Here is a 25,521-nt window from a genome sequence, read left to right on the forward strand (position 1 = left end):
TCCATCCTCTGTCCAACTTATGTAACTGAAACTTTACTTGCTGAACATTTGTGCAACAGAAAGCTGAGCACTTAGTACTTCTTTTTTTAAAAAGGCAGCCCACCATCTCACCAGATAAAAATTTAAATGCACATTAGAAATAATTCACTTAACATCAGTTAATTTTCCTGAGTCATTCCCACTAACTTCTTGCTAATGATCTGTCTTGGCAGAAACCTGCTTCACCTAACTCCTCCTCTATCTTCCTTACTCATTTCAAGGAAAGCACTTAATAATGGGCAAATGGCAACTAATTAGGGGGAAAAAAACCCCTTCTAATCAACGCCAAAGGGAAATTGCCTCTCTTCCCCCAATAACTTCCCAATCAGAAAGGACCAAGGAGAGGTACTTAATGTGCAGCAGCCTGTGGGTGTGGGGACAGGCACAAAGTCAGTCAGTTGCAGGCTAATAATTAAAGTCCGCCACGTGAAGAGCAAAAGGTCAACCTCTCTAGCTATCAGGCAGGTGGTGACTTGAACCACAGATCAATCACCATTCACATCAAAGGAGTGAGAGGTAAAGCCAATGAGACAAATCCAGCTGGAAAACTGTGTCCCTTCATTTGATAATGTATCACCCCCTTTTTAAAAGACACCCCCCCCACACTACTCCTTTTTGCAAAATGTGGCAAATCTTTTATCCTGATGGACTCTCTTAGGAAACAGAATTAAACAATAATAGTAGATGCCATAGAAACCATGATCACACACTACCTTGGCTGGTAACAGGACTTAAGGGAAGCTGAAAAATAGGTCGAGAATTTAACCCTTAAAGGAAATTCTTTATTGATTCCTTACCCAAAGCTGTAGTTTAAAACTGTGATTTAAAGTAAACTCCTTTGATATACAAATTTATCAGACATTTCCTCAATAGGATTTACTACCTTAAAACTCTGACAATCTTTCCCCTTTCCATAAAGAAAAATATATACATTAACAACCTAAGGGAAAAAAAAATTGCAGCTGTATGAACTGTAGTACCAGTCATAGTCTTGTCAAATGGAGACTCAGCGTGAAAGATTATTACTTGCCAATAAACCACACAACCAACCTTTTGTAACTAACAAGGCTCAACCCCTAAATGGAAAGAAGCTACACGGTAAATGCCTTGAGGACTACACAGCCCTTATCCTTGAGCCCCACAGCTCATTGGTTCTGTTGCACATCCAACATATCCCATTGTCCAGGTCTGAATCCCTCCCACTTTTGGGGGGGGGGGGTATTTTTCTGCTTGCTGTCTTGTACTGCAAGGCTGTTCCTACCACCCACACTATAATGGATGCTTCTTCATATGGAGACTCTTCTGCAGAACACACAATGGGTAGCAAAGCACTCTGTGCAGAAGAGATTGTCTCTAGGATGCATTACTTGGGTAGCTTATCAGTTTCTAAATTGCTTTTACATAGAGGAGCTTCAATCCAAACCTCCCCGACACTTGGTGAGATGGGGTCTTTTTCCACCAATTTTCATGAACAGAAAACAGAAGCTGAATGACTTGTTCAAGGCCTGAAAACTCTTAAGGAGCAGAGGTAGAAGGGAACTCAGAATTTCAGAAGCCATCACCACTCTCCTTCCCTCGATCACCAGAGGAAACGCTGATTTTCGCTCTTAACCATAGCATTACCCACCAGCAGGTTTTATGGAAGGCTCTGAGAGCCAGGCCATTCCTGGGTCTGCATTACAAGTTCTCCTTGCGCAGCTATATCCTCATGGGGCTATAGTGGGTTTCTCACCTATTGGTATTTTCCAACATTGGCAAATGTCCCTGTGAGAGAGGGAGGAGTAGACCACACTGGGAACCACTGGACTATAGAGAGGCCAAGTTTACCTTGCCTATGGGCGGGCGTATGACCCCAATCAACCAACCAGAGCATCCCATGCCACTCTCCCCTGCCCTTGATTTGTCCAGGAGTGTGTCTGTCAAGAAGACAGGGCCAATCAATATTTTTTTTCATGAGGAGGGCACCGAGAAGGACACTGGAAGTGTGAGTAAGCCTTGCTCCTGAGATCCTGGCACTCTTAGGTCGGGAACTGCAAACGGTCTTCGTTGGTGAAGGGTGGAGAGAGCATGCCTGGAAATGAAGCCAATACAAAGCAGTACAAATGCAGGAGAAGAGAGAGAGTCCCTATGACACTGTGCAAGCACACACCCCCAGCAGTGCCTGAAATAAGGGCCACCCCTCTGAATTCCCATGAGCCAATAAAGTCCCTTTTGGCTTAAACTGCTTTGAGTTGAAATTCGGAAACTGGCAACCCTGGGAGGCCTCCTTTACTGCAGTGTGTGAAGCCCAATGTGGGCTTCCCATCCAGCAAGGAGTGCAAACCAAACTCCTCTTCCGGGCCAGCAAGGCCTTATGTGCCCTGGCATCGCCCCTCCTCCCTGCTCACCCATCCTGGCTCCAGCCCCAAGGTTCTCCCCCTTGCTGTCCCTCGACACTCCAGGCATGCTCTGTATGTGCTGGGCCCTCTGCCTGGGACATGCCCCCAGTCCCGGCACGCCTTACGTCCTCCAAGGCTACATTCAGCACACTTTCTCTGGAGGGAGCACAGTAGTCACAAGCCACTCTTTAGCATTTCTGTTGAGAGGCAGACAGTCCATTTCGCACATAAGGGCAAGAACTCCGGTGAGGGGTCAGAGATCAGGGACCTGCTCGCATCTGGGTGTCTGTTCCTCACTGCTGCGCCTCCCGATCTGCAAGTCTGAAGCTTTCAATTTCCCAGTCTGAGTCTGGGCCCCTTCACCCATATCGGGTTTGCCTTTGAGCATAGCAGCCCAGTTACATCTGGTGACTTAAGCTAATAACATTTCACATCTTGAATTCTAGTTTGTCCAATACACCACAAATATTTACTGAGCTCCTAATACATGCCAGGCCCTGTTCTAGGCTCTGGGGACTCATCAGTGTGTACAATAGACACATCCCCCTGCTCTGATGAACCATCCAAGGATGGGGTCTCTTACCACTTGAGACGCAGATAAGATTTATTGCTTTTCTGGTCAGACAATCCTATGGGTGAATTCACATTTTAATGCAACACACTGCAGACATTATAACAAAGTGTTAAGAATGTGTATGAATCAACCCAAGATGGTCAAAAAAAAAAAAAAGTAATGGGCACAGCCTATACCTATGCCAACAGTCTTCCCTCATCTCTAATACATAACTCTTTTCTTTGGAATCTGATAGCCCTCATTCAGGCCTTGGCTCCACCACTGGTCTCGTGACCTTGACTAGGTCAGTTAACCACTCCAAGCTTCTACCTCCTCCTCTGTATAATGAGGGTCACAACAGTTTCCTACCTTGTAAGACTGTTCGAAGGATTCAATGACATGCTTCAAATAGGACACTCAACAAAATGATAAAAGAGGAGGCATTCAGCATAGGGAGGGACTCTGAAGAAAAAAGCCTATGAAAATGACTTCCCTCACCAGCTTTCTCTTTCAGGAAAGTTCATACTTTGTCCCCACTGGCTGTGCCCAGCCAGGTCCACCACACGCTAGAAGGACCCAATGGAAGCGTGCCCCCTCCCCACCCACTGGTTGACTGGTTGGAGAACACTGAGCGGGAGGTTGTAACTCCTCCAGCTGACATGAGCGCCGGAGTGGTGGGCATGATCCTGCATCATCCCAGTGTTGATCCTTTACCTCTAAGAAGTGGTTTCCTCCATGGCAGGATTGGTCTATTTGTTGGTCAACAGCACTTCTGCTCTGGTTTCCAATACACGAGTGGATGAGCTCTCCCTGGTGTTTCCATGATCCCTTTCCTAGCAAGCCAGGAGGCAAGATGCACAACAGCATGAGGACAGTCAGGGAGCTTATGATCAAGACTTGGCAGTGTATCTCTTCAAGTCTTTGTCCTCCTCTGAGCCTTGGTTTCCTGAGGGGCAAATCCTAAGTGGATTAGATCGGGGTCAACAAACCTGCTCTGTAGAGGGTCAGAGAGTCAAGCTTTTAGGCTTTGAGGGCATGTAGCTCATATCATCTCTGTCACAACTATTCAGCTCTGCCCTTGCAGTAGGAGAACAGCCATAGAGAAATAGAGAAAACATAAATGAATGGGCCTGAATGTGTTCCACCAAAACAATGTACAGAAAAGACTGCAGGCTGGATGTGGCTAGAGGGCCAGACTTTGCCGACCCCCCAATTTGATGATCTTTTCTTGGTACCTTCCAGTTGTGAATGTCCATGATTTAGTGATTTGAGATTCACCTCCTGTCTGGCTTTACAGGAAGTCTCAAAGGCTAGAAAGTTCTAGGTTAGAATTAAAGGTTTAAGAAATAGTAACAACAACTAGCACTGATGAAGTGATTGCTATGTACCAAGTACTATCCTAGTGGCTTTACATGCATTATCTCATCTTGTCCTCAGAGCAATTTGTTGGGGTACATCCCATAATGAATCCATTGTACAGGCAGAGAAACAGACTCAGGCCGTGTAAGTGACCCACTCGACATCATCAAAGTGGCAAGTGGCAGAGCTGGGAAGTGGACTACTGTCTGACTCCAACGTCCTTGTTAAAAACTAGCCAACTATGGGATCATTGCAAAGTCGTTCAGAGACCTACTCCTGCTGGGCGCCCCACCCCCTACCCTGGGTATTGTTCCATGAACCCTCCAGAAGTTCACGTGAGAAACCCTGTTCTTGCACGCCACATAAATTAAAAGGTTGGCCTAAAAATAACACAAGAGTTCACTACTCTAGATGATGAATTGCTTTTTAATGCATAATAATTGACTCCTTGACCAGCTCAAGACCTTACAGCGGCTGGAATACCTACAGCATGCCTTATTTGGAAGGTGACTGGCCACAAGAGGAGAGTGCTGGGTCTGCTGAGGCAATCTGCACTCTCTCACCCAGCTTCACACAGCCCCATTTAAAGAATCTTTTCCACTAAGAAGAAGGCGGGGGGTGGGGGGTGGGGTGGGAAGAAGAGCCAAGGGTCTACATCTTACCATGGTTTATCATAATTAAACTAATCATAAACAAAACGCTCGAGAGACAGTGGCCTTGGAAAAAAATCAAAGGGCAGCTTGGAATGTGCCTGGACCTGCTGGCTGATCGCCGGAGAGGCGTTTCAAGGTAGGGCGCCTGCTATGCTCCATCCCCGCCTGTGCACTCACTCTCTTCAACCTCAACCAAGTCTCCTCTAGCAACTGGCGGTTATTCGCGCAGTCTCTCTGGGCCCCTCAGAGAGATGGAAGTCTGTAATAATAGAGGTGTGGGTTTCGGCTCGGCCCCCGGTTCCCTCCGCTCTTTGGTGGTAGACGACTGCACTCTCCAGAGAGTTTTAGTGTCCGCAGCAGGCAGTGAAAATGTTAATGCAACAATTCAATAAATATTTAATGGCTCTTTCCTTAGCTTGCTGATGCGATCAAGCAGGAGCCTCATTACTAAAACCTACTTTCGTCTCCTCTTTTATTTATGAGCTTTATTCCTTTCCATTATCACACAGAGCCCAGTTTAGACAAACCAAAGTCCCGAATACAGTAGAAAGAGGAACACACAATTCTATACCAGGCCATTAAACCTCAGTGCAAGTCATCTCCTGGCAAGAAGCTTTGCACCTGGCCCCCAACTTGACAGACAAGATTGAGCTAGACGAGAAGCCACCTCAGGAACATGGATCCGCTATTTTTATGGTGATGGGAATATTCAGAGAGAGGTGAACAAAAAGACGGGGCCCCTGAATCCATTTCTCACCTCCTCACTAGCCAGGGCTAGTTATTTATTATTATAGTAGATTGTGTTACATCTTGGACCAATAATAATCTGTTTCAGTGGATTTCCTTCTTCCCACCCACATGATCCTACTCATTGAGTCCAGCTCAAATGTCCCCACCTCTTGAAAGCTTTGCCCATTTCTCCCCCCAAGTCAAGATTAATCATTCCCACTGTGGTAATCCCATGATCTTTGTTGAAAACGCTATTACAGCTTTTAGCTTACAGGGTGACTTAAGAAATACAGTCAAAAGTAGTAGAGTTGAAAGTGAAGACTCAAGTTCAAATGCCTGGGTTTGCCACATCAGCCCTGTGGTCTTGAACAAGTTACTTACCCTCTCAACACTGTATTGACTTGTCTTTAACATGGTGATGATGATGGTACCCCAAAGGGCTACTGTGGGATTACGGGAATTAAATGATTTGGTACTTAGCAAGCACTCAAATGTTCTAATAGCTGAACATTTGTATCTATATCTGCATGTATACATTACTCATAGATATACACACATACAGACATACATATGGGTATGAGGTTTCAGATTCCATCCACAAACACGGAATATGTAGAAGTATGTTGTATACATAGTAAGCAGAAGGAACCTGAGGTCTCATACCCACCTTTCCCCAGCTTCCCGTTCAGGATAAGAAGTTGTGAGCCTGGTTGGCTAAATGCCAGGTCATAGTAGTGTGTAGAGTCACTTTAGAAGTCCACATGCCCAGGCACTGTTTCCTTGCTCCTATGTCCTTGCTTCCATGCAGCTTGGTAGGTAAGTGTGCTTATGACAAGGCCTGTCAGCTTCCTCTCTGCATGCTCGAGCTTGATAGTCACTGTATTTGCTTCCTGTTCTATGTGACTGCTGAAAAGGTTTGGTAGGATTCTCAAGATGTGCATTAATGTTTAGGGGGAAGTTGGAGGTGTCATTGAGGCTTTAACTGCAGCCATGTGCCGTGGGCCAGTCTTCACTGGGCTCTCCACTGACCACTGAAGGATGATGGTCAACATCCTTCCTTATAGGTACTTTGGGAACGTCTTTGGAAGGATCAAGGATACAGATCACTCATCATCTCATTCCTTATGTTATGCATGTGAACCTCCCCACAATGCTTAAGGGTAGACTTAGGGAGAGGGACAGAAGACTAGAATTGGGCAGACCTGGTCAAATCCTGCTACCTCATGGCCTTGGGGAAGATGGCACTCTCTCCAAGGCTCACCTTCTGCCCTTGGTCCACATGGCAGAAAACTCTAGCTGCTGATTCTAACATTTCTCCTGCCCCCCTCAGGAGTTAGGATTCCAACTGTTCTCTAAGCACACTAACAGGTGGAGTAGACAACCTCTTCTGCAGAGGTGTGTGATCATGTGACCATGGCCTGCCAATGAGACAGTGGTAGGATTGGGGGGCACTTTGAGGGGTCTCCTTAAAAAAGAGGAGCTATGCGCTTCTTTCCCCCTTTATTCTTGCTTACTGAAATGCAAATGTGATGGCAGGAGCAGGTACCGGGGTGATTCTGGCGACAGAAGCCTTATGCTGAGATTGGCAGGGCAGAAAAAATAAACCTAGGTCACTATGACACCTCTAAACTTCTTTTACAGGGAGAGAAATAAATGCCTAACACATTTATGTCAATGTTGAGTTTTTCCCTGTCCTATTCGGCCCAACTAAGCATTACTGATACATACAGCTCAGCAACAATGTAAATAAAACTATGGCCTCCAGGCCAAATCCAACCCACCACCTGGCCCATGAGTGAAAGGTGATTTTCTGTGATAAACGTTTGCCATCAATTTCACGACAGGGAACAGTAATGCCAATCTCCACCTCCTTAAAAAAGAATTTCATTCTTCTCATTAGCAGACCTGTATTATGAAAATGTTATCCTCAATTATTATCATTACATTGGGAATTCTGTCAATAAAAATTGTGTGGGAATCTGTCCTATCATTATGTAAGTACCTACATAGTGTCCACAACTTTGCCTCTTTACTTGCAAAGCCTAAAATATTTAACATCTGGCCCTTTACTCAAAAAAAAAAAAAAAAAAAGTCTGTGGACCCATGACAGAGACCCATGGCACTGCTGGTCATCTAAAAAAGGCATAAAAAATGACAACTGTTATTATAACTAAATCTCCAAAGAAGTTGGCATAGCAGTTGCTCAATTATTTCCCCATTTTTGTGAGAGATTATCATCCTCTAGAAAAGTATGGCTTAATTCTTTGTTGACTTTAACAGATAAGAAATCTTCCAGAGTCAACCTCACCCTTCCCAAACAGCCCCACTTTCTTTCCCACTTCTTGGTCACCAGGCAATACAAAATAAACACAAGAGCATAACAAAGACACAATGTATTGTTTCCTATGCCTCCCTCCCCACTCTACCTGTCACAGACATATTTGAAGGCCACCAACCATAAAAAGGGACAAAATGAACAAGACAAAGGGACAAGACAAGCCTAGTTTCATTGAGATCTCATCTCTCTGAATGTTTTGGTAACTATGCTTAATATCCATCTTATATTTCCCCAGCGAATTCCGGATTTGACATGTGTAATCTGGCACAAATTAATAGAACCCCAGGCAAAGCCGCAAATGGGATTCTACCAGTCACCGTATGGTAGTAATGCTTCATCCATGACCAAACTCAGTTCAGGGATCTAGGAAAGAATCTCTCATGCATATAACACCAGGAACAGCTGAAGCATGAGTTCCAACCTTCCCCCAACAAAAGGAAAATTATATGGCTGAGTTAAACCAGCAGCTCCCAACCTTTGTCAGCAATGGTGCTAAGTTTTTGGCTCATGCCCACATCACACTACCAGTCTGTGCCAACTCCTCCCTCCACCCTTCTGCCCCCAACCTTCAGTCGGACACGCTCTAATCTATAAGACAGTTGGGTTGTTCCAAATGCCAGGCTTGGGATTATGAAATGGGTGTGTAGGATTACTTCAGTGGGGGCCTCAGATGGAGAAGGAAAGGGACATCTGTGGCCCATATCATCTCTCCTTAAGGCAGTCAGGGAAGAAGGGGTAGACTTCCCACTGGCAGTGGGGGCCCGAGTAAATAAGTGGGGTGGCACTGAGAGAGATGCCAGGATGTGGAGCTATGTCCCTGGCTGGGTGTTGACTACTTTGAAATGACCACACCTGGTCCCAGCCCACGGGAAGGCAGGCCAAGAGAAGAGTATTCTGCAAAGTGTGGTGGTTCAAAAAGATTTCAACAATCGTGGAAATGTCGGCTTGGCCAACAGTTTCGGAACGTGGTGGGCAGGAATGAAGGAGAATGATTCCTTCAAAGCAGCCGTGCCCCTTGGTTATGAGACGCTCTCTGTGTTGCAGAGCACCTGAAACAGGCTATATGGGGAAAAAAGAGTTCTTGATTCAAAGTATGGTGGATTTTGTTCCAGCATTGTATATTCCCCAAAAGATATGTACTAGAGTGACCAAAATAGTACTCTTTATAATAGCCTCTAACTAGATATTAACCAAACACCCACCAACAATTGAACAGATACATTGTGGTCTATTTAAGAACGGTATACTAAACAATTAAAATTAATGGTCTGCAACTATATACAGCAAAATGATTGAATCTCACAAACGAAACATTGAGTGAAAGCCAGATTCAAAAGAGTACCTATTGTATGGTTCCATTTAAGATATAAAAACAGGAAGAATCTATGATGCTAGAAGGAAGGAAGGATAATGGTTAGTGTAGAAAACCCAAAGAGGGCGCACAGAAGAGGCTCTGGGACCCTGGTGACATCTGATTCTTGATCTGTGTGCTGGTGACATGGGTGTGGTCAGTTTATAAAATCTCCCTGAGCTGAACATTTATGTTCACTTTCCTTGATTATATTATACTTCTGTGAAAAGATCTGAAAAATAAAAGGAGGCCTTTGAGAGGTCCAGAACCATCCACTAGTTGTAAGAGGAACCTGGATATTTTGTGTGATGAAGCAGTCCCTATCACTTCATTTGACAAGAAATTTCAAGGAGAAAGAACATGGTTCAGTGCGGTAGGAGCAGCAACAATAGTAAAAACATGCCATTAGAGTAACAAGCTAATACTTAGTACTGACCTGTGCTAAGCACACTACAAGAATGATCTCATTTAACCTTTATAATCATCCTATGAAGTATGTACAATTACATCCCATTTAATAGTTGAGGGGACTGAGGTTTTGAGGGTAAAGAAATGGGCCCTGTGTCCCAATGTAACCATTCTAACTGCTGCCCCATGTAGCTGTGGTGGGCGGAGCTCTTGGCAAAGCAAGGACTGGATGCAGGTCTCCTGATCCTTGAGTCAAATGTCCTTGTGTGAGATTGAAAAATGACCCCCCCCCAAAGATATGTCCATGTCCTAAATCCTGGAACCTGTGAACGTCATCTTTGAGAAAAGGGTCCCTGCAGATATAATTAAAATTATGGATTTTGAGATGAGATTATTCTGGATTACCTGGGTGAGCCTAAATGTCATTGTAAATGACCTTATAAAAGAAAGGCAGAAGGAGATTTAATAGCCACACAGAGAGAAGGCGGCCATGTGAAGAAGAGGCAGATACTGAGGGTGATACACTCACAAACCAAGAAACACCAAGGATTGTCAGCAGGCACCAATATCTGGAAGAGGCAAGGAATGGATTCTCTCCCAGAGCTTCTGGAGGGAGTATGGCCCTGGTGACACCATGATTTTCAAACCTCTGGCCTCCAAAACTATGGAAGAATACAGTTCTGTTGCTCTGTTGTACCAAGTTTATGACACTTGGATATAGCAGCCCTAGGAAACTAATATATCCCCCACTTCCTAAACATCATATGACATCATCTAAAGAAGAGTGTTCTACAAGATGGCAACAGGTGTCCCTGAAAAGCACCCTGGGATCACAAAGATTTGGGAAACAAAGTTAGATAGGTTTCTTTATAGTTGAACTTCTCAGGACCTTGACCATGTTTACTCTGCCTTATGTGTGTTTCAGAAGGGATATGGTAAATGCAGAATTTCCCAAACTTAACTGGAAGATCCCACCAAACATTCCTAGGAGGTGCTATAGTGCGCCATGTTCAATGCACTGATGAGACCCCTGAGGAAAACAAAGGCCTAAAAAGTTAAGGGTTATTACTTTGCCAAGCTCATGATTATTTTTCTAAAGCCCCCAAAACACGGTTTAGTAGTTACCAGGTCAAGAGTTGGACTGGATAATCTCCTTGGGCCCTTCCAAATCTAACAATCTCATTCTTTATGGACAAGACCAAAGACGATTCCTGTCCACAGCAGACACTGCTCATCAATCACAGTGCTGCCCCCTGAGCTCTGAAAGGGCCCTTTAGTGCTTCCAACCAGAGCTCCAAGCAAATAAACCTTCTGCACTTTTCCTGTTCTAGTGACTGGATGAATAGTCTAAATAAGCCGGGGCCTGTAGGTTTTCAGAAATACCAGTATCATTCTCTTCCTACCTAGGGAAGGACATCCTCTTCCTCACCAATACTTGCTTTCACTCTTTTCTAGAATATACAATCCTTTGTTCTGATTTTTAAATGAGCACTCCAGTAATGATGTTGGGTGAGAGTCTTTGGGAGCAGGGAGGGGAGGAAGTCTCAGGCACTAGACATCCAGTCCACCTTTGTTCTCTGGGCAAGATTTTCTCCAAGAGATTAAAATATATATAGGGGTGCCTGGGTGGCTCAGTCGTTAAGCGTCTGCCTTCAGCTCAGGTCATGATCCCAGGGTCCTGGGATCGAGCCCCGCATCGGGCTCCCTGCTCGGCGGGAAGCCTGCTTCTCCCTCTCCCTCTGCCCCTGCTCATGTTCCCTCTCTTGCTGTCTCTCTCTCAAATAAAAAATAAATAAATAAAATAAAATATATATACATGTTTACTGCCCTGTGAGTTGCAAAGCCATTTGTGGGACTTTCAGTGAATCTTAAAAATCTTTGCATCTCGGGATGCCTGGGTGGCCCAGTCGGTTAAGCGTCTGCCTTTGGCTCCGGTCTTGATCTCAGGGTCCTGGGATCGAGCCCCACACGGGGCTCCCTGCTCAGCGGGGAGTCTGCTTCTCCCTCTCCCTCTCCTCTGTGCTCTTTCTCACTCTCAAATAAATAAATAAAATCTTTAAAAAGAAAAAAAAAAATCTTTGCATCTCAAGTAATGTTCCCAGGGCAGCAGCTGATCTGGTAAGATTTCCTCAGCAGGAGAGCTCAAAGGCTCAGGGTCTTCAAAGAAAACCATTAGCTCTGGGGACAATTTTTAAAAGGTGATAAAACACTAATGCCTCATTCCTACTGTGATAACACCTTCCTCCGAAGAGTTTATAGACCTCTACAAGGGGCAGCTATCACTGACCTTGTTTTATAATTAAACAAAACAAAACAAACTTGAGGGTCAGAAACATTAAATATGTGGATTTAGTGGGGTCACGAAGCACATTAGTTTTCCTATCACCAAGGAAGAGGGAGATGAGAGAAGGAGAAGAGTAATAAAACAGAACTTTAAAACTGCTTATTAACTAACAATTTTCTTGCAGTTGCGGTATCAGACACTGAGTTAGGTGGCAGTCATTCAATTTAGTGCACCCCCACTGGGTGGCAGGTCTGTGTACGGAATATGGGAACTGAATGACACACTCCCTGCCCTTCAGGAGGGAGAGGAAGACAGTTATCACATCAAAAAACACTTCTATCTTGAGAAGTGCTTTGAGCAAAAATTCGTAAGGTAATGTGGCAAAAACAGTGTGTCTGTGTGTTGGGGAGTTGGGGGGATGGTAGTGAAGCCAAGCCAGGTAGGGAGTCCTCTTGGTAGAATGACCTTTAAGCTAAGAAGGCCAGTGATGAGAAGCTGCCAGCCAGGCGAAGTTCTAGAGCATTCTGAGCAAAAAGGAACAGCAGGTACAAAGGCCCTGAGGCAGGCAGGGCCTTGGGAGGTTAAAGGGCCGGTATGACTGGAGCACAGGTACTAGTGGTTGGGAGATGTCCTTACAGAGAAAGGTTTGTGCGGGTGTTGTTGGGGTGGGAGTGGGGGGGTCTCGCAGCTCATGGTAATGTGTTTACAGTTTGTCCTTACCGTCATGGGAAGCTATTAGAAAGTGCTAATAAGGGAGTGAGAGAATCTGATTTAAGCTTTAGAAACACTAGGTATTTGGGAAGGTGACTGAGTAATCAAAGTAAGGCATGATGGTGGCATTCGGAAGTCATGCCTGCAGACACACTGAGCAGTGGTCCCCTTTGGGATATATACCTTTTCTATCAGATTTTTTAGGGAGGTGTAATTTACATACAGCAAAATGTGTATTTTACATGGAAGACTGATCAATTTTGACAACTGCCTATCCCCATGAAACCCGTACTCGATATAAGCCCCTTCAGAACCCCATGAAGTTACCTGAAACCCCTCTCTAAGCAGTCTGCCCTCTTCCTTCCCCGTGTCCCAAATGGAATATATTTTTGAGGTTGAGCTGCAAGGACTTATTCCCACTGGACTGGACAAGGGAGTGTGTGGAAAAGAGAAAGATGCCCAACGTTTGTAGCTCAGCAACTAGATGGCTGGGGGGGGGGGGGGGTCCATTTGCTGACCTGGTAAAGGCTCAGGCTGAGGAATAAATCTAGGGTTGTGCTTTGACACATGACGTTTGAGAAGCCTGTTTCATATCTAATAAAGACACTAAGAAGAGATGTGTGTACATAAGTCTGGAGCTCAGGAGAGAGGTCCAGGCTGAACACGTCAATTTGGGAGTCATCAGTATGTGATGACATGCAGCCAAGGACGGATGTCGGCAAGTGAGCAAACAAAAATGAACAATAGAAGAACAGAGAGAGGGGAGAAGAGCAGTCCAACTTAGGAAAAACTAGCGGAGGAGAACAAGGAAAGGAAAATATGGCAAATGGGACATATAGAAGGTTAGAGAGAGAGAGAGAAGAAAGCCAGAAGGAGAGAATGGCGCTCCCAGAGGGCTCAGATCAATGTTTCCAACAGGTGGAAGGCAATCTCTTAATTTATGTAACTTTATTTAAAACTCTGTGGGGTAGGTACCATTATTATTCCCCTTTCAGAGAGAAGGGAAAATGGAGGTTGCGAGATGTGAGTGACTTGTCTAAAGGCACACTGCTAGTAAGTAGTAGCTGCCATCTTGAAGCCTGGCAGCTCCGCCCCATCTGTGTTGTGCAGCACGGTGATGGGTGATGCTGCAAAGGGGTTCTGGGACCCCATTAACAGGGAACATGCAAAGCCAAACAGGGCTCAGAGCCTTTAATGTACTAGCATGAACTGTGATTCCCCAACAAAAGACGCAGGATGTCACATTTTGCAAATATACATGGAACCATTTTTTGCTTTCTTGTTTGGAAGAGCAATTTGCCAATGGGTGCTCCCTGGAACACAGACTGAGAACCACTGCTTGCCTGAAGGCAACATAAGCGCACTTTCAGAATGTGTTTAAACAAAGCCCAAAGTGCTTCCACAGTCTTTATGTCACTTGTACCCAAAGGAGAAAGGGTTGACATGAGCATTCCACTGTACAGATAATGGAGGCAAAGCTCATGAGGTTAAGTGGTTTGTCCTATATCACAATCTTGCAGCAATTAAGCAAGATAAATCAGCACCCGTCCGTGTGCCCAGAGGCAAGGGAAATCAGGTCAGGCCAAGGGGGAATCAGGCAAGAGGTCTAAATGAGCCTCCTCATCTCTGCCTCTCTTCTCCTCAATATTTCCTTTGCATTTGTTTTCCACAGGACTCTACCCAGATTGGGGGCAGTTTTACAGAAGACTGAGAAAAAAGAGGGGCTTCAGGTGGGCTCAGGTTATGGGCATCAGGAAAAGGCTTCCACCTCCTTGGGCATAGGACCCCTGAGGGGTCATGTGGAAGGACTCTGTGGAAGTGTACAGAGAAGACAGGAAGTGGCCCTGGGAATTGTGAAAGGGCCTGTGAAGGGGACAGAGCTGCCTTAAAGATTCCAAAAGCTCGGGGGACTGAAAAGCACCTCACAAATGAATTAATCTGATCTTGACTGATCTTGGCTTGGCAGTTAGAGAACTCAGGGCAAATTAGCTGGACAACCCTTAAGTATTAACATTAATGCCTACACCCCTATTCAGTCCTTCCTAAATTCGGCCAGAGCAGACTGCATAAAAGGGGTCCCTGTGGACTAGTGTCTCCTAGATGCCAGTATCGTAGGAAGACAGAGTTGGGGGGGAAGGGCCACTAGGTCCAACTTGTAGAGAGAAGACCTCCCAACCACCAAGAGCATCAGCTTGAGCACAGGGACAGAGGAGTTGGAGAGTTACAGGTCCAGGTCCCCTGCATGGCCACTTAGTAGCTACGTGACCCCAGGGAGTTACTGAACCTCTCTGAGCCTACTCGTCCTTATCTGTGAAATAGGGATGATAATAGCACCTATTTGGGTTAATGTGAGGATTTTTAATGATAATGAACAAAAATGCAAAGTGTGTTTCAAACTAGAGTCCAAGGTCCCACCTGGGATGCTTCTTAAAATGCAAATTTCCAGGTCACACCACAGATTTACTGAAACAGACTGTCCAAAGAAATATTCTTACGTGGAGTAAAGTCTAAGAAAGGTTGGTGAGACATTTAGTCTATGCTTGGCAAAAAGTAAGTTAACAGCTATCATTCTGTTTATTATCATTTACAATATGCATATATGAGACCTTTACCCCAGGCTGGACAGCCAAGTGCTCAAAAGTGGAATTGTTTGAGGGGCATCTGGGTGGGGCAGTCAGTTAAGCATCCGACTCTCGCTTTTGGCTCAGGTCATGATCTCGGGGTCATTATCGAGCCCCACATAGGGCTCTGTGCTCAGCAAGGAGTATGCTTGAGATTCTCTCTCTCCCTCTTCCTCTGTTCCACAAACCCCCACCGCCACCCCGCACTCTCTCACTCTCTAAAATCAATAAATAAATCTTAAAAAAAAAAAACCCTGGAATTGTCTGAAATCCAACTCAACAGATATTTGCTCATCCTCAGAAGCCTGAACAGAACCTTGATCACTTATAAAATGCATAATTATAGCAGCCCAGGTGAATGCAAAGTAACCTTTTGCAAATGTTCCCAACAAATCAAGTAGTCATAGTTTTTGTTTGCTTGTTTTGTTTAAGAAAAAGTGGTATGAAGCAAATTTTCAAAGAGGTGACAAGCAATGTCACGTACATACTCCCTGTGGATTGGCATCTTCTTGGAAGGTGCTTTGTGAGGAGAGAGCCCCCTGTGATGGGTACCATGATTTCTGTACACAGGCTGGCTGGTAAAAGCCAAATATGAAGCAATTCTCAAAGGCCTCTGGGCTAAATTTGCAGGGAAATCATTCATGAGTTTTCCCAGACACTGAGTCCCACAGTACCTGCGTCTGTCTGTTTCCTCGGCCGCCCCTACACCTTCCATTGTTCTGGAAAATGTCCAGATACAATCTCTGCAAAAGCGCGTCTTCTCCTGCTTGTCACGCAGAGCAGCAGGATATGAAAAAGAACGTCACCAATACAACTGCATGGTAATCAAATGCTAAGTATCCTGAAAAAGAATCCTTGCCATTTAGATTTTGAGAAAATAAAAAATAGCAGCAGTGAAACGGGGTTTTTTTTTTTTTTTTTTTGAACATTGCATTTAAACTCTCGCTACAATTTTCATGAAGTTTCATTATATGCCACAAGGATTACCATTCTGTGCTCTGGTAGCTAAAAAAATTACTCCCTCTGCTTCCTCTCATTGACATTGGAATAGTGCACTGAGTTTATATGCACCCAGGGCTCTCCTATTTGATGATGTAGCTAGCAAGTACTTAATGTGATGGGATACCTTTCAGGAAAGATTAAGAAAAATGGCCGGGGAAGCAGAGCATCTCTGAGATTTGGTTTTCCAAATTATTAAAGCCGGCAGATCTCTGTAAGCACAACTTGACAAAGCAGCACGCTGTTTCCCTCAGTTGTCCCTTACAGTCTTTTAATTGTCCATTCTCCACACTGCCGATGCACGATGCACGATGCACTTTATGGTAAACTCAGCACAGAACCACTGTGCCTTCTCTGCACACAGCTCTACGCAGACCATAAATGTCACCACCAAATTGGTGAGCGCTAGCTCCAACCCTGGCGCATCTCCTTCCTTGAGACATCTGTGTCCCTAAGGATTCCAATCCCGGCTTATAGGAAATCTTGGGAAAAGCAGCCAAGAGCTTTTCCTGCTGAGGCTAGTGGGAGGAGGCCAGTGGGGAAGTGCGCTCGATAAAACTGTCTCAAAAAATAAGTTCCGTCTTAAAAAGCTCATGAAGGGAATGAGAGAGTTATTTCAGTTTCTTAAATGAAAGCACAACCCCAAAAATAAGAAATAAAAGGCCTGTTGATGGAGAAGCTTGAAAGACTGGGAGTTGAGATTATCACGGCAGAAAGACTGCCTGGTAACAGAGCTTTCTTGTATTACACCCAAAGCTGTGTACCATCTGAGGCTGATTCAGGAAAATACTCAAATCTCCTGGTAATTTCCTGCAGACAGGACGTTTAATCATCTCCAAGCCTCCACCGCAAAAGGAGGGGGAAAAAAAAGAAAGAAAAAAGAAAAAACCTAAACCAAATGATTCACACTCTTAAAACGAATCTGCCTTCAGAACGAGAACCATTTTCTGCTCTTGAAAAGCAGCCACGATTTGTTATTCTAACAAAGTGTTCTTTTCCTCCAAACAGAAATAAAAGTCACTCGAGGAGGGCTTGTACTGATTTCTGTTCTGCATTTCTTGAAACTTCCATTCAGTCAATAGTTTCTCCTGGCAGGTTCTCAGAAATCCAGGGAGAGCTGGGTAGTCAGTGACTAAGAACACAGGATCATTTTTATAAGCCTCCCTTCCCCCGACTTTTTGGCCCCATGGGAAGATGTTTTATTGTAGGACGAGCAGAATTAGCTGCACATATAAATTCTTCACTGCTCAGCTCACTTGACACCTTTATCTGAATTGCCCAATGGCTGGGGAGATTTGGCAATGGACGATTTGAAAAGGACATGCCCAAATCCTCCCCAAGTGGTGTTTGTTCACTCTGGACATACAGGGCCATGTCCATCTCTCTAATTATTCAATGAGTGGCACAGATAAAAACATCTGTTTGCAGAAAGCAGGGAACCCAAAGCATACAAATGATTCACACCACCTCAACAACTAGAAATAAAGCCCAGCCCAGCAAAATGCCGAAATAATTTAATACGGGCAGAAATGGAGTTTGGCAATCCATGCATCAGACTTTGCTCCAATTTTGGAAGGGATTTCTTCCAGCCGTCTCATCTTAAAAAAAAAAAAAAAAAAAAAAAAAAAATCTCTGACCCTTTGCATTAGGCTTCCAACTTCTTGCTTAATGTTATATGCAAGTGAACAGGCAGATTGGGGAGGGCGAGGAGGGAAGCTAAAACTTTATCTTTTCAGTAAACCTTACCCCCACCCCTCAAACCCTATGGATTATTTTGGTTTTAGAATTCCCTAGGATACAGCTACCCAGGCACTCCAGATATGCATAATTCCAGTCCTCCTCAGGTCCTGACTCCCCGAAACTGAGGGTGCATTGGAAAAGCTGGAAGAGAGGATTCCAATTAACTACCCCCACAAAAAACCTTTCCCCATCCTTTAGACTCCCCTATGTGAACTAGAAGAAGGCCAGGAGAGGGGGGTCTCTCCCCCACTTCTACCCCCAATTCAGAGCGATCACATGAACAAATCCAGAATTGCTTAATTACGGGGACCTACCAAGGAGAAAAGGCATGAATATTAAAAGTTCTAGGAAGGCAAACAATAAGGAGTGTGGGGAGAAGTCCTTCATTTTTTTAAATAATTTTTCTGAAGACACTGAACATATTTTTTGATAGTGTAAGGAAAATAAGTTAAGTAGGTCATTAGCAATAAATGCATTTTAAATATGTGAGGAAAATGAATCATAAGAGAATAATGACTGTTTAAAAAGCAAGTTCGGAGAAGTTTAAATGTTTCCCCCAAAGTCGTCCTAATACAGTCACAACAATACCCCCACCTCCTGGTATCATCATTTTTATTACTGGTTAATAAAGTGGCTGCGCAATAGCCGGCAGACAGCTCAACATGATCCCTCGGTCCCCTCCCTGGAGCTCACGACCGCCTGTCTCTGTGTGGCCAGGCGCATCACTGCCAGAGGTCAGTGTCCCAGCTCCAGGCCCCTTTCCCTGGGAGGGTCGGGAAAAGCAGGAGCAAAGGCGCCCCAGCGCCCCCTCCTCCGTGCGCCCCGGCCACAGGAGGGCCACTTACCCGGCTCAGCCTTGCATCGCCCGCCGCTGCGGCGCCTCCGCCGGCGGGGAACGGGGGGGGGGGGGGGGGGCGGCTAAGAAGCCCGGCGGGGCGTCCGCCGCCAACTGCCGGGAGCCAGAGGGGGCCCTGCAGGGGCTCCGCGCAAGGGGGGTGACATTCCCGGGGCTGTGGCCCTGATCCGTGCGCGGCAGCTCCGGGGGCCAGGATAACCGCTCAGGTCCCGGGGAGAGAAGCTTCAAGCTCTCCAGGCTGCCTCCCTGCTGCTTAAAGGGACGCCTCTCCACCTCCCACTCCGCTTATTGGTGAAAATCCTGAGCCACAGGCCAATCGTAGGCCTGTTCCCAAATTGAGATTTCAATCAAGGAAGCTACTGCTTTAAAATTAGAAAAGGCTGATGGGTGGTGGTGGTGGTGGTACTGGTGCTGGTGCTGGTGGGGTGGGGTGGGGTGGGGTGGGGTGGGGTGGGGTGGGCTGGAGGGGGTTCAACCACCTTTCAGAAGCAGAAGGACACAGGCTCTCTGGCTTTTGCATGCAGAGGTCCTGAGAGCTGGCTGTGGCTGGAAGAGCAAGATTATACTGTAAAGAGCACTGGAGGAAGACAAGGAGCCTGCTGGCCCCTCGTCCTTCACCCCTCTGGTCCATCTCCCCCCAGCTCACTCATCGTTCAAGGGTCATCCAATTGATCCCAGATGCTGGAGACCCTCTATGCCTGGGAAGAGCCTCCAAGCTCTGTGCTTCTAAAGCTTCCCCATTATCTCCCCTTCCAGACACTCATCACGCTTTTTTAGCTTAATCTGTCTCTGCCTTCACACTGCATGTTCCACCAGAGCAGAAATGATTTCACCGATAATCACACTATTACTCCCTGCCTGGAACACTGTGAGCTCTCAGGAAATATCTGAGGAAGGAGGGAAGGGAGGGAGGGAGGAAGGAAGGAAGGAAGGGAGGGGAGGGGAGGGAAGGAAGGAAGGGGGGAGGGAAGGGGGAGGGAGGGAAAGAAGGAAGGAAGGAAGGGAGGGAGAGAGGGAGGGAAGAAGGGAGGGAGGGAGATGTCCTGCATCGTCTGTGACAATACAAATGTTAATTAAAAGGTAGTATTCAAGAGTCCAGGCACTGATTTCAGACACAATTGTACCCAAATGCAGCCTCTGCTTCTTGCTAGTTATGTAAATAACCTGTATCTCAGTGTCCTGGTCCATAGAGCAAGATGCTGTCTCCTGTCTCACAGAGCTGTTGTCAAGATTGCATTAGCTCTTGTCTGGAGTAGAGGAGGTTCTCAGTCAATAGCTTCAATAGCTGTTGTTACTACTGAAATCAAAATACATCTGCTTGAGGTTGGGACTGGTCTGACTGCTGGTTTATCTTTTTGGTAAGTACCCAGTCATTCATGAAACAGATCTGAGTTCAGTGCGGATCAGCACCAGGCCCCACGCAGGGTGCCAGAGTCACCAATGAATGATAACACCCTTGACGGCAAGGAATTTATAGTGGGACTGGAGGGGGGGGGGTGCGGGAATTAGCCAGGGTTTTCCAGAGAAACAGAACCAATGGGATATACATGAATTTGAGATTTATTAAAGGAATTGGCTCTCATAGTCATGGAGCCTGAGAAGTCCCATGATACACAGTTTGCAACCTGGAGAACGGGAAGCATAATTCAGTCCAGGAGGGAAGGTCTGAGAATCAGGAGCCAAGGGTGTAAGCCTTGGTCTGTGTCTGAAAGCCTGAGAACCAGGAACAGTGCTGTCTGAGGGCAGGGGAATATGGATGTCTCCACTCAAATAGAGAGAGAGAACACTGACCATTCCTCCACGTTTTTGTTCTACTTAGCACTCAAAGTAATGGGTGATGCTCACCTGCATTGGTGAGGGCAATCTCTGTGAAGTCTACTAATTCAAATGTTAATCTCTTCTGGAAACAAACTCGCAGACACACCCCAAAATAATGTTGTACCAGTCATCTGGGCATACCTTAGCCCAGTCAAGTAGACACATAAAATTAACCATCATAGGGTAGGGGAGAAGAGAGAAAAACAGAGAAACAGGTCAACAAGGAAAACTACGTGAAATGATACACAAGCAAAGACATATGTACAGGAATGTCTACTGGAAGATAGTTTGTAATCTCAAAATAACTGAAAAAATTATCCAACAGGGGACATTGTTAAATAAATTATAGTACCTCCATTTAATGGGATACCATGCAGTCATGACAAGAAAAGAGGTGGAGCTGAGTGCACTAATATATGATGAACTCCAAAACATATTGCTGAGTGCAGTGTAGAAGGTAAAATATATTCTCACCAGCATAAATCAATCTTCATGCATTATGTCTACATATGCATGCTGTTTATACATAAAATGCCTCTAGGATGATACCTCAGAGAATGATAAAGGTTATTACATCTAGCAAGGTGATCTGAGAAGTTCACAGGTTGAAGACAGGAAGGAGACTAATACTTCATAACATGCCCTTGTGTATTATTTGATTATTTTACCATGAACTTGTAGTAAGGTCTTAGTTCTGGGCAATCTGGCAAATGATGAAAATTCCCACCCTTCAAACACCTAGATACGCTGGATAAAATATTTAACAAATTCTTTAAGTGCTTAACCCACAATAAGGAGAGGAAAACACCCAAGTAGTAGAAATAAAGAGGTATCCAAAGAAAAAAATGGTAAGCATGTAAACTCATGAGGTAGAGGGAAAGGTGGTGGCAGCAGGGGGAAAGTCTGTCTTGGTTCCCTAGGGACTAGGGTTTTAATGCCCATGCAGGACAGGAGACAAGGCCTTGGGATAAGGAGATGCAGGAAGTTGTTATGTGACCCCTGCAGAAAACCAGGAATACTCACTGAGGGTTGCACCCGTGAAGAACAAATAGCAGATTAGAAAAACTGTCGACCAGCCCAATGAAACTTGTCTATCTTTAGGGATAGGAGGGAAAAGTTTAAGCTAAGAATTAGGAACCCTAGGCCTGTGCCTTTCTTGAGAGTAGAGTATGAATAACCAAGGTCAGAACCAGGAAACCCTAACTGAAAAATAAATATAAAATTGGTCCTCTTCATGGTATGCCCGGAATGCCTCACAGAGGCAGATGAAAAATTGCCTCAGAGAGCCAATATGTGGCCCTCAAAAACATGAGCTCCCACGAGTAAATTACAGGACACCCAGGAAACTGATAAGAACCATGTCAACAAATATGAGGATGAGAGCTCAAGAGTTTAGGGTCATGAAATACCATTCTGAAAAAGAACACACAATAAAGTCTACAATGATTAAAAACATGAAAGCTAGAATTGAAAGCCTAAAAGGGAATAAGAAGTGATTTCTATCTCTCCTCACTGATTCACTGACATTAAAAACTCGACTGATCGATTAAGCAGGAGGTCAGATACTCCTGAAGAGAGAAATAGAGACCTCAGGACGGAACAAATGAGGCACAAAGGAATAAAGAGTTGAAAAAGATGCAAGAGAGGGTAAGAGATACGGAGAAGAGAATGAGAAGGCCCAACCTATGTCTAATAGGAGTCTCATAGGGACAGAAGAGAGAAATTGGGGAGAGGCATAATAGCTGAGAAATTTCTAGAATTTATAAAACTCATGAATTCTCAGATTCAAGAAACACAAGGTATCTGAAGCAGGATAAATAAACATAAGAACATCTGCATGTATTAATTATTCATAAAAGTACAGTTAATAAAACAGTGAAGTGTTAAAAAAAAATGGAACGGTTTAATAATGCAACGACAGAGGGAAGCAGAAGGCACTTAACAGAATAGCAGAGAGGCAACTCCACCATTCCACATTTAGAGCTGGATTACATTTCCCTAAATCCTTCCTCCTCAAATACAATGAAGTCTAAACTACAGTAGACTGTTGAAGGCCTAGCTGTATGTTATACATGGTGCCCAGGTAAGAAGGCAAAGTGGCAGAGGTCTCCTAGGAAAGATGGGCTCATTCAGCCATCAGACAAAAGTGGGGGGCGGGGTGGCAGCAGAGAAACTGCCCATCACAGAGCAGAGAATATCATAACAAGGGAGTATAAACTGCTATGGAAACACAGAGGAGGAACATCCCAACCAGCCTTGCAGGGGGGAGGTATTTCCTCAAGGAAGGCTTCCTGGAGGAAGTAACATCTGCACTGACAGAGCTGGTATCGTCAGGAGGAAAAGACTTTAGAGTTAGGCCTGGCTTTAAATCCCAGGACTGCCACTTATTATTAGCTTGTGACTTTGGCCAAGTGACATAACTTTTCCAAGGCTCACTTATCTCATGTATGAAATGGAATTCATATCACTAGTCTTGGGGTTGTTTTGAGGTTTAGCGGTAATATATATAAAGCATTTAGCAGAAGGCCCTGTCTATAAGTGATTTTCCATTAAATGGGCTACTAGTATTCTCATTAGATGAAATCCAGTGCTTGGAGGGGGGAAAAAAAAAGCCTCTGTTTTTTAAAAGATGATTTTTTTCTAAAAGTTAAAGAAGACAGAGGTTTGCAGAAGTTTCATCAAACTACCTTGAGGAATATGAAGTATTCACTGAGTATCTACCCTGCAAAAGGCATATTACCAGGCTATCAAAATATAGAAAGTTATCAGATCTGGTCCTTTCCATAAGGAACCTAAAATCTACTTCCCAAAAAGTAACTCAAGGCCGCATATCTTGTGTCAAATACACGAATCCCCGGGGTGTTAAATACTGAATGGGCAGAATTCCTATCTAGAGCATTCAACCTTCAGATTCCCAGCCACAAGTCAAGTTGCAAGAATTCAGAGTCCAGCAGGGGAAGGATTAAATGGACCCCCCTCTGTATTACTCAATAGGTTTATGAATGACTGGGACAATGGATGGAGGGGAAACTCATCAAGTCCAGCTAATGATGCTAAGTCGCCTGGCTCTGCCAATGCTTGGTGGATAAAAGCACACAATGATCTAGCCGGTCTGCAGGAATGGCCAGAATGAAAGCAGACAAAATTCCGTCGTGGTAATGGTTGTGCCTGCCCTTTGGAAGAAGCACTGAACTGTACAATCTTAGGGAGGGAGGAAAGAACTGGCCAAGGACATGCTTTCTATTCATCCCTGCGTGAACCATGTAACAAACATTTATGGAATGTCTACTGTGAGAAAGGGTTTGCCTTATCAGCTGGATAACCATGGAAAAAACATGACTAAAACACAATGCCTGCCTTCAAGGAGCATAAAATAGAGTGATCTGAAATCCTCTGCACTTGAAACTCCCCATGGCCTCCAACATTCTTCCTTCTACCATGAAATGGTGATGTAACCTCTACCGATTAAACACCATCTTATTGCAGAATGGCAAATAGATTTCATCTCTTGGACTAACACTGATTGATTAGCCGTGGCTTCCTGGAGTGCTGACTGGACAAGAAGTCTGAGACTACATGTGACAGGCAAGCATGCTGTGATTGATTAGTGATGTCTGTCATGTGGACGGGAAAGGAGTGACAGCACTAGGCTGTAAATTTGACATCTCTCATCCAGTTCAACCCCCTCGTTCCACAGATGAGAAAACAGAACAGATCTTTCTTTCTTCCTATGGCATTATAAATTCAGCAACTCTAGCAAGGGCAACCGAGGAGAACCTCCATATCTGAAATGTTGCTGAGAGAGAAAAAAACATCTATGGCTTAGAATATTTCTGATGAGCTTTTAACATGTGCACTCGAATCCTTTAAGAGGCTTTATATTCTGTAGCAAACTGACTAAATGGAGGAAGCTACCAACTTTGATCTGGTTAGCTGAAAAGGGCATCTCTCCACGCCCCAGACATACACAAGATCAAATTAAACATATATCATTTGAATATGCTTGATGATTTAAAACGTATTGGGGGACGGAAATGTCTCTAAAGCATATTTCAGAAACACAACATGAATAAATACATAGAACAGCAATTAACATGTTATCTAAGACAGGATGAAGATTTTTATCATTTTATTCTATTAAATGGTATTGATATCATCAGCCAAAGAAAAGAAAAGCCTTTATTTATCTTCATAGAGACACCTTATATCCTGGGGACTCTGTAACACTAACTAAGGAGATAGGGTCTGTCCCTGTTAAGCATTTCCACGCCCAATCTATCAACCAACACTCACAGCCATCACCCTGCCCAATCACAAAGAATCCAGGCTAATTTGCTGCAAAGGACAAAATAGTAAAAACGGACAACAGATAAGCAGAAAGCTCAACCCCAGCCTGATTCAGATACAAAGAACAAATTGTAGCATTTGATTAATATGCCAGCTCTTTCCTGTCATGCCAACTGCAAAGTGAATTTTACAGAAAACCAACTCTTTGAGAAATAGTTCTAATTAATTCAGTTACATAAACTCCAATGAAATATTAGGGGGAGGGTATGAGGGGAGAGAGAGAAAGAGAATATGAGGATGAGGAGGATGAGGAGGGATTGACGGAGGGAAGGAAGGAGGCAGGGAGGGAGGGAATGAATGAATGAATGGATGAATGAATGAATGAATGAATGGGAGA

The 25,521-nt window shown here is 44.6% G+C and overlaps 1 protein-coding gene across 2 annotated transcripts in view; it reads right to left on the reverse strand.

Moving 5' to 3' along the window:
- Window positions 1-25,521, reverse strand: part of PRICKLE2 (prickle planar cell polarity protein 2) — a 312,913-nt gene that overhangs the window by 132,827 nt on the left and 154,565 nt on the right. The window contains exon 1 of one of the 2 annotated variants that reach the window (XM_032411694.1): window positions 19,009-19,273. The exons of the other annotated variant lie outside the window; for it this stretch is intronic. The gene's annotated coding sequence lies outside the window, so the exon portion shown is untranslated. Of the gene's footprint in view, window positions 1-19,008; window positions 19,274-25,521 lie in introns of those variants that run through there. 2 annotated transcript variants of the gene reach the window in all.

The sequence above is a fragment of the Phoca vitulina genome, unplaced genomic scaffold (assembly GCF_004348235.1).
Source record: "Phoca vitulina isolate PV1807 unplaced genomic scaffold, GSC_HSeal_1.0 scaffold13, whole genome shotgun sequence".
Taxonomy (NCBI): Eukaryota; Metazoa; Chordata; class Mammalia; order Carnivora; family Phocidae; genus Phoca; species Phoca vitulina.